We start from the raw sequence: 13,568 nt of genomic DNA, 5'->3' as shown, positions 1-13,568 counted from the left end.
TATAAATCGCTGTGCCTTGCAGCGCTAGTGCACAGTTCTCTGCATCTCCACTGTTCACCACTGTCTGCAAGGTCTGTGTGTGTGAGTGCAGCTCACCCTGTAGTGTGTGCTTCAGCCACGTCTGGTTGTAGTGCACTCAGTGTGTGTCACTGCCTCATACATTGTCCTTTTTTGCCAATTCATAATTTTTCCTGATATCTCCTATTAGTGTGGTGGTTCCATCCGTATTCAGCTAAATTGGTTCCAAACACACTATATAGGAGTAGATAGAGAAATTTTTTTTTGGTCTTCCAGCGCTAGTGCACAGTGCTCTGCATCTGCACTGTTCACCGCTGTCTGCAAGGTCTGTGTGTGTGAGTGCAGCTCACCCTGTAGTGTGTGCTTCAGCCACGTCTGGTTGTAGTGCACTCAGTGTGTGTCACTGCCTCATACATTGTCCTTTTTTGCCAATTCATAATTTTTCCTGATATCTCCTATTAGTGTGGTGGTTCCATCCGTATTCAGCTAAATTGGTTCCAAACACACTATATAGGAGTAGTTAGAGGAGCCTTTCTGCAGCATTGGGCCCTGCAGCCCCAGCCAGATTAGTATTAGCCTATTTTTTGTAGCCTCACCTATTGCATTGTAGGTTACCTTACTACATTGTAATAGCTACAAAAAGTTTGTCATACTATCGGTATTACATCTTTAGGCACATCCAGTGTCTTTTTGTGACAAAAAAAAAACTAAATAAAGTTCACCAAACACTCCACTTTACAGTTGTGTAGGCCACATTAGCTCATATTAAAGTCTAGTCCACACTTTATAAAATTAGTATTTCTTTTACCTGTTAGCAGCTGTTCAGGAATAAGCACACTAAGCCCTTAGTACTTTTCTGCCTATCTTTATCAGTCTACCAAGATGAAGAAGGCAGGGAGTAAGGCTTGTGGTCGTGGTCGTGGGCGTGGAGTTTCTGCAGGGAGAGGACGTGAGGATTCTGTGCCTGCAGGGAGAGGACGTGGGGATTCTGTGCCTGCTGCGGGCACCAGTGACTCAGCATCCCCCAGTTTTACCAGGGAACAGTCCTTTATGCGCAGCTTTGTAGGAGCTAGTCGTACCCCACTGCTGCGGGAGGACCAAATTGAAGCCGTTGTCGGATGGATGGCAGCTAACGCATCAAATTCAATTAGTATCAGATCCTCTCAGATCCTGAGCACTGAAGAGCACCCATCTGTCTCTTCACCACCTGCCAAATTGCCCAGGCAGTCAGAAAGCCCTGGACAGGAGCCATCTCTACTTCTGTTCTCTGAATCTCTTGGCTTGGAAAGAGGGGACCAGCCAAGCAGAATTTGAGAATTTGAAGAAGAGGTAGTATGCAGTGATGCGCAACCGTTTTGTCTCTCTGAATCTAAAGAGGCGGGTGGGCCAGTGCCTATGGTCAGCAGCACACCTCAGTACGCATCTGATCATGAGACTCAGGTGCCACTTTCTGGTGTGTACTGTGCTGTCGAGACTACCCAGGAGAAGCAGTTGTTTGAAGAGGGTGGTGTAGATGATGAGGTCCTTGACCCATCAAAGCATGAGGGACAGGAAGGTGGTGGGAGCAGCTCTGAGGAAGAGATTCCCCGAACAGCCCAAAAAGGAGGGAGAGGGAGGGGGCAGACTTGGTTGCCTGTAGCCTCCACTTCGGCACCCATTAGGAGCATGGATCTTCCAAAATCCAAAGCGGGCGCTCCCAAGACTTGCAGTGCCTGGTCCTTTTTTGACACAGTTGCAGATGACATTTGCTTTGTCAAATGCAAGCTGTGTAATCAGAAGGTGAAAAGAGGGAAAAGTGTCAGCAACCTCAATACCACAAATATGTGGAAACATCTGCGGACCAAGCACGTGGTGGAGTTACAAAAACACACTGAAGACCTAGGCCAACCTACAGCGCCACCTACCACCTCTTCAGCTAGTGTTGTAGACTCTTCCTCCAGCTCACACACAGCTGGTTCGACTTCCTCACAGGATCGCCATGGAAGAATCTCTGGCACTGTTGTACAGAGACACAGTGTAATTCCACCCACAGCACCACTTTCCCAGTCATCCTCACACTCCCAGGCCAGTCTACAGCCATCATTAGCACAGGCATGGGAGAAAAGGCGCCCATACTCGGCAAACCACCCCCGAGCACAGGCTCTGAATACTGGCATTGCTAAACTACTGGCCCCTGAAATGCTATCATTCAGGCTGGTGGAGACTGACACCTTCCGTAACTTTATGGCATTGGCAGTGCCACAATACAATGTGCCCAGCCGCTTTTATTTCAGCAGACAAGCCGTCCCTGCCCTGCAACATCATGTGGAGGGAAAAATTAATCAAGCGCTACAAAACGCTGTCAATAGCAAGGTCCACCTAACCATCGATGCGTGGACTAGTAAGTATGGACAGGGACGATACCTTTCCCTCACTGCCCATTGGGTAAATGTTGTGAAGCCGGGTACAGATCTTGAGAGTGGCACTGTACGTGTTCTGCCAACTCCAAGGATTGCAGGAATCCAGTCTGTACACATTGACTCCTCCTCATACTCCAGTTCCTCTGAATCAGCGCTGCAGGAGCCGTCACGGTCTACCTCCACATCGACCCGTGAACGGTTACCTGTTATGATGACCGATATGAGCACAGCCGTGGCCAAACGTCAACAGGCCGTATTAAAATTAATTTCTTTGGGGAATCGAAGCCACACAGCGCAGGAGCTCTGGAATGCCATCAAGCAGCAGAGCGACGTGTGGTTTGTGCCAGCGAATCTCCAGCCAGTCATGGTAGTGTGTGACAATGGCCGAAATCTGGTGGCAGCTCTGGGCCTAGGCAATCTCACTCACATCCCATGTCTGGCACATGTGCTCAACTTGGTCGTGCAGAGTTTTTTTGAGGGACTATCCGGATCTTGATGCACTACTTCACAAGGTCCGCATAGAGTGCACTCACTTGCGGTGTTCCAGCAACGCAAGATCACACATTGCAGCTCTGCAGCGCCGATTACATCTTCCGGAACATCGCATCATATGTGACCTACCCACCAGGTGGAATTCAACGTTACATATGTTGGAGAGGTTGTGTGAGCAGCAGGCAGCAGTAATGGAGTACCAGCTGCAGCAGGTGCAAACAAGTCGCAGTGCGCGCAGTTCACACTTCACCACCACTGAGTGGGCCTCTATGAAGGACATTTGCCACGTTTTGCGCGCCTTTGATTATTCCACGCGGATAGCGAGTGCAGATGATGCACTAGTCAGCATAACTATCCCCCTTATCTGCCTGCTTGAAAAAACACTGCAAGCACTAAGGGACGAGGTTTTGGAAGAGGTGGAGGATGAGGAGTCACAAATGCCATCTGCTTCTCTACAGTCTGCGCAACGTGGTTCCTCACAAAGGCCTAGGCAGGGGACACTTTGTGAGGAGGATGAGGAGGAGTCAATGGATGAGGAAGACATCTGTCCAGAGGAGGGAGGTACACAATGCTCTAGTAGTCAGTATCTAGAGCGAGGGTGGGGTGATGCAGAGCAGGCAGAGATCACGCCTCAAGCAGGGGACAGCGTTTCTTGGCCAGTTGGCAGTCTGCAGCACATGGTTGATTTCATGCTGAAGTGCCTAAGAAACGACCGCCGCATCGCCCACATTCTCAACACGGCTGATTATTTGGTGTCCACCCTCCTAGATCCTCGCTACCGGGACAACATACAAAGCCTCATAACACCGTTGAACCGGGAGCGTAAAATGCGGGAGTACCAAGACGCACTGGTGCATTCCATCATGTTCTCCATTCTAAACGAGAGCAGTGCTGCTAGTGCTTTACAAAGCAGCTCAGTGCGTCGAGGCAGTGGAGGAAGCTCTGCACAAAGAGGGAGCAGAAGCAGCGCCTCAGCACAAGGCAAGACCAGTATGGCCGAAATGTGGCAAAGTTTTGTGTCCCCGCAACCACAAATGTCTACACCATCACAGACGGCTCCAGTCAGCAGGAGGCAACGTTTCCGTCAGATGGTGACAGACTACATGTCTTGCCCTCTTAGTATACTCCCAGACGGCTCTTCGCCATTCAAGTTTTGGGTCTGTAAGCTGGATACATGGCCAGAGCTTAGTCAGTATGCATTGGAGGTGCTAGCTTGCCCTGCTGCTAGTGTATTATCGGAACGCGTCTTTAGTGCCGCAGGTGGTGTACTAACAGACCGTCGCATGCGACTATCCTCCGATAACGTTGACCGGCTTACTTTTCTCAAAATGAACAAGGCCTGGATCTCTCATGAATTTGCCAGTCCTCTTCCAGAATAAATAATTGGTTGGCAACAGTATCCAGGTCTCCTGTTGTGTTCATGTTTCTACCACCTGAACTGTAATCCCTGAGCTCCAACACCGCCAGTTGGCGCTCGGAAGTGCCGTCTGCACAGTCAACACTTGCTGCCGTGTTATTGGGGTTCAGTAACGTCAGCTGCTCCCCTGCTGTGCGGACGGCAATTTCTCCTGCTCTGTCCACATTCTCACTACTACAGATTTTAAAGTTGCTCCAATTACACCTCTGGCTCCTCTGTTTTCAGTATGAATCCTGAGCTCCAACACCGCCAGTTGGCGCTAGGAAGTGCCGTCTGCCCAGTCAACACTTGCTGCCGTGTTATTGGGGTTCAGTAACGTCAGCTGTTCCCCTGCTGTGCGGACGGAAATTTCTCCTGCTCTGTCCACATTCTCACTACTACAGATTTTAAAGTTGCTCCAATTACACCTCTGGCTCCTCTGTTTTCAGTATTATCCCTGAGCTCCAACACTGCCAGTTGGCGCTCGGAAATGCCGTCTGCACAGTCAACACTTGCTGCCGTGTTATTGGGGTTCAGTAACGTCAGCTGTTCCCCTGCTGTGCGGACGGCAATTTCTCCTGCTCTGTCCACATTCTCACTACTACAGATTTTAAAGTTGCTCCAATTACACCTCTGGCTCCTCTGTTTTCAGTATTATCCCTGAGCTCCAACACCGCCATTTGGCGCTCGGAAGTGCCGTCTGCACAGTGAACACTTGCTGCCGTGTTATTGGGGTTCAGTAACGTCAGCTGTTCCCCTGCTGTGCGGACGGCAATTTCTCCTGCTCTGTCCACATTCTCACTACTACAGATTTTAAAGTTGCTCCAATTACACCTCTGGCTCCTCTGTTTTCAGTATTATCCCTGAGCTCCAACACCGCCAGTTGGCGCTCGGAAGTGCCATCTGCACAGTCAACACTTGCTGCCGTGTTTTGGGGCTCAGTAACGTCAGCTGTTCCCCTGCTGTGTGTCCGACAAATTCTCCTGCTTTGTCCACATCCACTGTACTACTGATTTAAAACTTGCTCCAATTACACCTCTGGCTCCTCTGTTTTTAGTATTTACCCTGGGCTTCAATACCGCTAGTTGCTGCTCAGAAATTCCGTCTGCACAGTCAACGCTTGCTCCAGTGTTATTGGGGTTCAGTAACTTCAGCTGTTCCCCTGCTGTGTGCCCGGCAAATTCTCCTGCTTTGTCCACATCCACTGTACTACTGATTTAAAACTTGCTCCAATTACACCTCTGGCTCCTCTGTTTTTAGTATTTACCCTGGGCTCCAATACCGCTAGTTGCTGCTCAGAAGTGCCGTCTGCACAGTCAACGCTTGCTCCAGTGTTATTGGGGTTCAGTGACGTCAGCTGTTCCCCTGCTGTGTGTCCGGCAAATTCTCCTGCTCTTTCCACATCCACTGTACTACTGATTTAAAACTTGCTCCAATTACACCTCTGGCTCCTCTGTTTTTAGCATTTACCCTGGGCTCCAATACCTCTAGTTGCTGCTCAGAAGTGCCATCTGCACAGTCAACGCTTGCTCCTGTGTTATTGGGGTTCAGTAACGTCAGCTGTTCCCCTGCTGTGTGTCCGGCAAATTCTCCTGCTTTGTCCACATCCTTTGTACTACTGATTTAAAACTTGCTCCAATTACACCTCTGGCTCCTCTGTTTTTAGTATTTACCCTGGGCTCCAATATCGCTAGTTGCTGCTCAGAAGTGCCGTCTGCACAGTCAACGCTTGCTCCAGTGTTATTGGGGTTCAGTAACGTCAGCTGTTCCCCTGCTGTGTGTCCGGAAAATTCTCCTGCTCTGTCCACATTCACACTACTACAGATTTTAAAGTTGCTCCAATTACGCCTCTGGCTCCACTCTGTTTTAAGTATTTACCCTGGGTTCCAGCACCGCCAGCTGTTTCCCAGCAGTGTCTTTGGCACGGGTACTCCCTCCTGCCCAGCCTGGTTCCAGCACGCCAGCTGTTTCCAGGTAGTGTCAACGTCACTTTGCCTCCTATGCCTTGTCCTGTCGTGTTGCGGTCGGGTTAGCCGACTCTATGGTGCCTGCAGTTTAGGTGACTCCTATGTGGACTGCGGGATCTGGCAATGAAGGCTGGTTCCATAGTGCCAATAGGACAAGCACCCCCTGTAGGACTGTGGGTTTTGGTAACTGCGGCCGGCTCGCGGCCTTGAAAATTTTTTTAACATGGGTACCTTCTGCTACCCATCCGGGTTCCAGTACCATCAGCTGGTTCACGGCAGTGCCTTTGGATTAGGTGCCTCCTTCTCGGTATCCAAGTTCCATCAGCGTCTGCTGGTCCTTTGTAGTGCTTTCTGGCACAGGTACCTCCTGCTTAGTAACCGAGTTCCAGTACCGTCAGCTGGTCCTCGGTAGTTCCATTGGCTCTTGTACCTTCTGCTACCCATCCGGGTTCCAGTACCGTCAGCGGGTTCTCGGTAGTGCCTTTGGATTAGGTGCCTGCTTCTCGGTATTCAAGTTTCACTAACGTCTGCTGTTCCTTGGTAGTGCTTTCTGGCACAGGTACCTCCTGCTTAGTAACCGAGTTCCAGGACCATCAGCTGGTCCTCGGTAGTTCCATTGGCTCTTGTACCTTCTGCTACCCATCCGGGTTCCAGTACCGTCAGCTGGTCCTCGGTAGTTCCATTTGCTCTTGTACCTTCTACTACCCATTCGGGTTCCAGTACCGTCAGCTGGTTCTCAGCAGTGTCTTTGACACGGGTACTCCCTCCTGCCCAGCCTGGTTCCAGCATGACAGCTGTTTCCGGGTAGTGTCAACGTCACTTAGCCTCCAATGCGTTGTCCTGTCGTGTTGCGGTCGGGTTAGCCGACTCTATGGTGCCTGCAGTTTAGGTGACTCCTATGTGGGTTGCGGGATATGGCAAAGAAGGCTGGTTCCATAGTGCCAATAGGACAATCACCCCCTGTAGGACTGTGGGTTTTGGTAACTGCGGCCGGCTCGCGGCCTTGAAACTTTTTTTTACATGGGTACCTTCTGCTACCCATCCGAGTTCCAGTACCGTCAGCTGGTTCTTGGCAGTGCCTTTGGATTAGGTGCCTCCTTCTCGCTATCCAAGTTCCACCAATCTCTGCTGGTCCTTGGTAGTGCTTTCTGGCACAAGTACCTCCTGCTTAATAACCGAGTTCCAGTACCATCAGCTGGTCCTCGGTAGTTCCATTGGCTCTGGTACCTTCTGCTACCCATCCGGGTTCCAGTACCGTCAGCTGGTCCTCGGTAGTTCCATTTCCTCTTGTACCTTCTACTACCCATCCGGGTTCCAGTACCGTCAGCTGGTTCTTGGCAGTGCCTTTGGATTAGGTGCCTCCTTCTCAGTATCCAAGTTCCACCAACGTCTGCTGGTCCTTGGTAGTGCTTTCTGGCACAGGTACTTCCTGCTTAGTAACTGAGTTCCAGTACCGTCAGCTGGTCTTCGGCAGTTTCATTGGCTCTTGTACCTTCTGCTACCCATCCGGGTTCCAGTACCGTCAGCTGGTCCTCGGTAGTTCCATTTGCTCTTGTACCTTCTACTACCCATCCGGGTTACAGTAGCGTCAGCTGGTTCTCGGCAGTGTCTTTGGCACGGGTATTCCCTCCTGTCCAGCCTGGTTCCAGCACGACAGCTGTTTCCGGGTAGTGTCAACGTCACTTTGCCTCCAATGCGTTGTCCTATCGTGTTGCGGTCGGGTTAGCCGACTCTATGGTGCTTGCAGTTTAGGTGACTCCTATGTGGGCTGCGGGATCTGGCAATGAAGGCTGTTTCCATAGTGCCAATAGGACAAGCACCCCCTGTAGGACTGTGGGTTTTGGTAACTGCGGCCGGCTCACGGCCTTGAAACTTTTTTTTACATGGGTACCTTCTGCTACCCATCCGGGTCCCAGTACCGTCAGCTGGTTCTCGGCAGTGCCTTTGGATTAGGTGCCTCCTTCTCGGTATCCAAGTTCCACCAACGTCTGCTGGTCCTTGGTAGTGTTTTCTGGCACAGGTACCTCCTGCTTAGTAACCGAGTTCCAGTACCGTCAGCTGGTCCTCGGTAGTTCCATTGGCTCTTGTACCTTCTGCTACCCATCTGGGTTCCAGTACCGTCAGTTGGTTCTCGGCAGTGTCTTTGGATTAGGTGCCTCCTTCTCGGTATCCAAGTTCCACCAACGTCTGCTGGTCCTTGGTATTGCTTTCTAGCACAGGTACCTCCTGCTTAGTAACCGAGTACCAGTACCATCAGCTGGTCCTCGGTAGTTCCATTGGCTCTTGTACCTTCTGCTACCCATCCGGGTTCCAGTACCGTCAGCTGATCCTCGGTAGTTCCATTTGCTCTTGTACCTTCTACTACCCATCCGGGTTCCAGTACCGTCAGCTTGTTCTCGGCAGTGCCTTTGGATTAGGTGCCTCCTTCTCGGTATCCAAGTCCCACCAACGTCTGCTGGTCCTTGGTAGTGCTTTCTGGCACAGGTACCTCCTGCTTAGTAACCGAGTTCCAGTACCGTCAGGTGGTCTTCGGCAGTTCCATTGGCTCTTGTACCTTCTGCTACCCATCCGGGTTCCAGTACCGTCAGCTGTTCCTCGGTAGGTCAATTTGCTCTTGTACCTTCTACTACCCATTCGGGTTCCAGGACCGTCAGCTGGTTCTCGGCAGTGTCTTTGGCACGGGTACTCCCTCCTGCCCAGCCTGGTTCCAGCGCGCCAGCTGTTTCCAGATAGTGTCAACGTCACTTTGCCTCCAATGCCTTGTCCTGTCGTGTTGCGGTCGGGTTAGCCGACTCTATGGTGCCTGCAGTTTAGGTGACTCCTATGTGGACTGCGGGATCTGGCAATGAAGGCTGGTTCCATAGTGCCAATAGGACAAGCACCCCCTGTAGGAATGTGGGTTTTGGTAACTGCGGCCGACTCGTGGCCTTGAAACTTTTTTTTACATGGGTACCTTCTGCTACCCATCCGGGTTCCAGTACCATCAGCTGGTTCTCGGCAGTGCCTTTGGATTAGGTGCCTCCTTCTCGGTATCCAAGTTCCACCAATGTCTGCTGGTCCTTTGTAGTGCTTTCTGGCACAGGTACCTCCTGCTTAGTAACCGAGTTCCAGTACCATCAGCTGGTCCTCGGTAGTTCCATTGGCTCTTGTACCTTCTGCTACCCATCCGGGTTCCAGTACCATCAGCTCGTCCTCGGTAGTTCCATTTGCTCTTGTACCTTCTACTACCCATCTGGGTTCCAGTACCGTCAGCTGGTTCTCGGCAGTGTCTTTGGCACGGGTACTCACTCCTGCCCAGCCTGGTTCCAGCATGCCAGCTGTTTCCGGGTAGTGTCAACGTCACTTTGCCTCCAATGCGTTGACCTGTCGTGTTGCGGTCGGGTTAGCCGACTCTATGGTGCCTGCAGTTTAGGTGACTCCTATGTGGGCTGCGGGATCTGGAAATGAAGGCTGGTTCCATAGTGCCAATAGGACAAGGACCCACTGTAGGACTGTGGGTCCTGGTAACTGCGGCCGGCTCGCGGCCTTGAAAATTTTTTTAACATGGGTACCTTCTGCTACCCATCCGGGTCCCAGTACCGTCAGCTGGTTCTCGGCAGTGCCTTTGGATTAGGTGCCTCCTTCTCGGTATCCAAGTTCCACCAACGTCTGCTGGTCCTTGGTAGTGCTTTCTGGCACAGGTACCTCCTGCTTAGTAACCGAGTTCCAGTACCGTCAGCTGGTCCTCGGTAGTTCCATTGGCTCTTGTACCTTCTGTAACCCATCCGAGTTCCAGTACTGTCAGCTGGTTCTCGGCAGTGCCTTTGGATTAGGTGCCTCCTTCTCGGTATCCAAGTTCCACCAACGTCTGCTGGTCCTTGGTAGTGCTTTCTGGCACAGGTACCTCCTGCTTAGTAACCGAGTTCCAATACCGTCAGCTGGTCCTCGGTAGTTCCATTGGCTCTTGTACCTTCTGCTACCCATCCGGGTTCCAGTACCGTCAGCTGGTTCTGAGCAGTGCCTTTGGATTACGTGCCTCCTTCTTGGTATCCAAGTTCCACCAATGTCTGCTGGTCCTTGGTAGTGCTTTCTGGCACAGGTACCTCCTGCTTAATACCCGAGTTCCAGTACTGTCAGCTGGTCCTCAGTAGTTTCATTGGCTCTTGTACCTTCTGCTACCCATCCAGGTTCCAGTCCCGTCAGCTGGTTCTCGGCAGTGCCTTTGGGGTAGGTGTACTCCTTCTCGGTATCCAAGTTTCACCAACGTCTGCTGGTCCTTGGTAGTGCTTTCTGGCACAGATACCTCCTACTTAGTATTCGAATTCCAGTACCGTCAGCTGGTCCTCAGTAGTTCCATTGGCTCTTGTACCTTCTGCTACCCATCGGGTCCCAGTACCGTCAGCTGGTTCTCGGCAGTGCCTTTGGATTAGGTGCCTCCTTCTCGGTATCCAAGTTCCACCAACGTCTGCTGTTCCTTGGTAGTGCTTTCTGGCACACGTACCTCCTGCTTAGTAACCGAGTTCCAGTACCGTCAGCTGGTCCTCGTTAGTTCCATTGGCTCTTGTACCTTCTGCTACCCATCCGGGTTCCAGTACCGTCAGCTGGTTCTCGGCAGTGCCTTTGGGGTAGGTGCCTCCTTCTCGGTATCCATGTTTCACCAACGTCTGCTGGTCCTTGGTAGTGCTTTCTGGCACAGGTACCTCCTGTTAAGTAACCGAGTTCCAGTACCATCAGCTGGTCCTCGGTAGTTCCATTGCCTCTTGTACCTTCTGCTACCCATCCATGTTCCAGTACCGTCAGCTGGTCCTCGGTAGTTCCATTTGCTCTTGTACCTTTACTACCCATTCGGGTTCCAGTACCGTCAGCTGGTTCTCAGCAGTGTCTTTGACACGGGTACTCCCTCCTGCCCAGCCTGGTTCCAGCACGCCAGCTGTTTCCGGGTAGTGTCAACATCACTTAGCCTCCAATGCTTTGTCCTGTCGTGTTGCGGTCGGGTTAGCCGACTCTATGGTTCCTGCAGTTTAGGTGACTCCTATGTGGGTTGCGGGATATGGCAAAGAAGGCTGGTTCCATAGTGCCAATAGGACAAGCACCCCCTGTAGGACTGTGGGTTTTGGTAACTGCGGCCGGCTCGCGGCCTTGAAACTTTTTTTTACATGGGTACCTTCTGCTACCCATCCGGGTTCCAGTACCGTCAGCTGGTTCTTGGCAGTGCCTTTGGATTAGGTGCCTCCTTCTCGCTATCCAAGTTCCACCAATCTCTGCTGGTCCTTGGTAGTGCTTTCTGCCACAGGTACCTCCTGCTTAATAACCGAGTTCCAGTACCTTAAGCTGGTCCTCGGTAGTTCCATTGGCTCTAGTACCTTCTGCTACCCATCCGGGTTCCAGTACCGTCAGCTGGTCCTCGGTAGTTCCATTTGCTCTTGTACCTTCTACTACCCATCCGGGTTCCAGTACCGTCAGATGGTTCTCGGCAGTGCCTTTGGATTAGGTGCCTCCTTCTCGATATCCAAGTTCCACCAACGTCTGCTGGTCCTTGGTAGTGCTTTCTGGCACAGGTTCCTCCTGCTTAGTAACCGAGTTCCAGTACCGTCAGCTGGTCTTCGGCAGTTTCATTGGCTCTTGTACCTTCTGCTACCCATCCGGGTTCCAGTACCGTCAGCTGGTCCTCGGTAGTTCCATTTGCTCTTGTACCTTCTACTACCCATCCGGGTTCCAGTACCGTCAGCTGGTTCTCGGCAGTGTCTTTGGCACGGGTATTCCCTCCTGCCCAGCCTGGTTCCAGCACGACAGCTGTTTCCGGGTAGTGTCAACGTCACTTTGCCTCCAATGCGTAGTCCTGTCATGTTGCGGTCGGGTTAGCCGACTCTATGGTGCTTGCAGTTTAGGTGACTCCTATGTGGGCTGCGGGATCTGGCAATGAAGGCTGTTTCCATAGTGCCAATAGGACAAGCACCCCCTGTAGGACTGTGGATTTTGGTAACTGCGGCCGGCTCGCGGCCTTGAAACTTTTTTTTACATGGGTACCTTCTGCTACCCATCCGGGTCCCGGTACCGTCAGCTGGTTCTCGGCAGTGCCTTTGGATTAGGTGCCTCCTTCTCGGTATCCAAGTTCCACCAACGTCTGCTGGTCCTTGGTAGTGCTTTCTAGCACAGGTACCTCCTGCTTAGTAACCGAGTTCCAGTACCGTCAGCTGGTCCTCGGTAGTTCCATTGGCTCTTGTACCTTCTGCTACCCATCCGGGTTCCAGTACCGTCAGCTGGTTCTCAGCAGTGCCTTTGGATTAGGTGCCTCCTTCTTGGTATCCAAGTTCCACCAACGTCTGCTGGTCCTTGGTAGTGCTTTCTGGCACAGGTACCTCCTGCTTAATAACCAAGTTCCAGTACCTTCAGCTGGTACTCGGTAGTTCCATTGACTCTTGTACCTTCTGCTACCCATCCGGGTTCCAGTACCATCAGCTGGTCCTCGGTAGTTCCTCAGCCTTCTTGTACCTTCTGCTACATTTCCAAGTTCAATCTTTTTGAAATGGTTCTTGTTAATCACTCTGGATCTCCCTAACGAGGACCCTGAAGACGAGGACCCTGAAGACCAACCCGAAGAAGACAAGGACTCCGAAGATGACGACCCTGAAGACGAGGACCCTGAAGACCACCCCAAATAAGAAGAGTACCCTGAAGACCACCCCGAAGAAGACGAGGACCCTGAAGGCCACCTCGAAGAAGACTAGGACCTCGAAGACGAGGATCCTGAAGACCAACCCGAAGAAGACGAGGACCCCGAAGAAGATGAGGACCCCGAAGACGAGGACCCCCGAAGATGACGACCCTGAAGACCACCCCGAAGAAGACCAAGAAGATGACCCTGAAGAAGTTGACCAAGAGGACAAAGAAGAGAAGACAACCACCAAGATACAGAAGAACAAGAGACAGAAAACGAAGAAGCAGAAGTAAAAGAAGCTGCAGAACAAAAAGCGGAAGAACATTAAGCATAAGACTAAAAATCAGATCAAAAGATAATATCTAAATTATAAGCAGAAGATGACTAAGCAGTGTATGGTGGTGAGTCCGTTCCTCCTCGTGGTGCCCCTGGAAAAGACCTGCTGCTGCAGGCCAAACTGAACGCGGACAAATCCTGCTGTAAATCTTTTGTGACGGGCAGAGCGAAAGGTGTAATGTCCAAACTTTTATAGATAACAACTACAGGAATGCCTGTCACAAATAAGAATATGATGAAGAAGAATATGAAGAAGATGAAGAAGTAGAATATGAAGAATGTTAAAAAAAAGAATAATACGAAGAAGGTGAAGAAGAAGAAGA

The sequence above is a fragment of the Phyllobates terribilis genome, unplaced genomic scaffold (genome assembly GCF_046119375.1).
Source record: "Phyllobates terribilis strain yellow unplaced genomic scaffold, ASM4611937v1 Scaffold_6__1_contigs__length_29720123, whole genome shotgun sequence".
NCBI classification, from domain to species: domain Eukaryota; kingdom Metazoa; phylum Chordata; class Amphibia; order Anura; family Dendrobatidae; genus Phyllobates; species Phyllobates terribilis.
The sequence above is the reverse complement of the archived record's forward strand: the minus strand, read 5'-3'. Positions refer to the sequence as shown.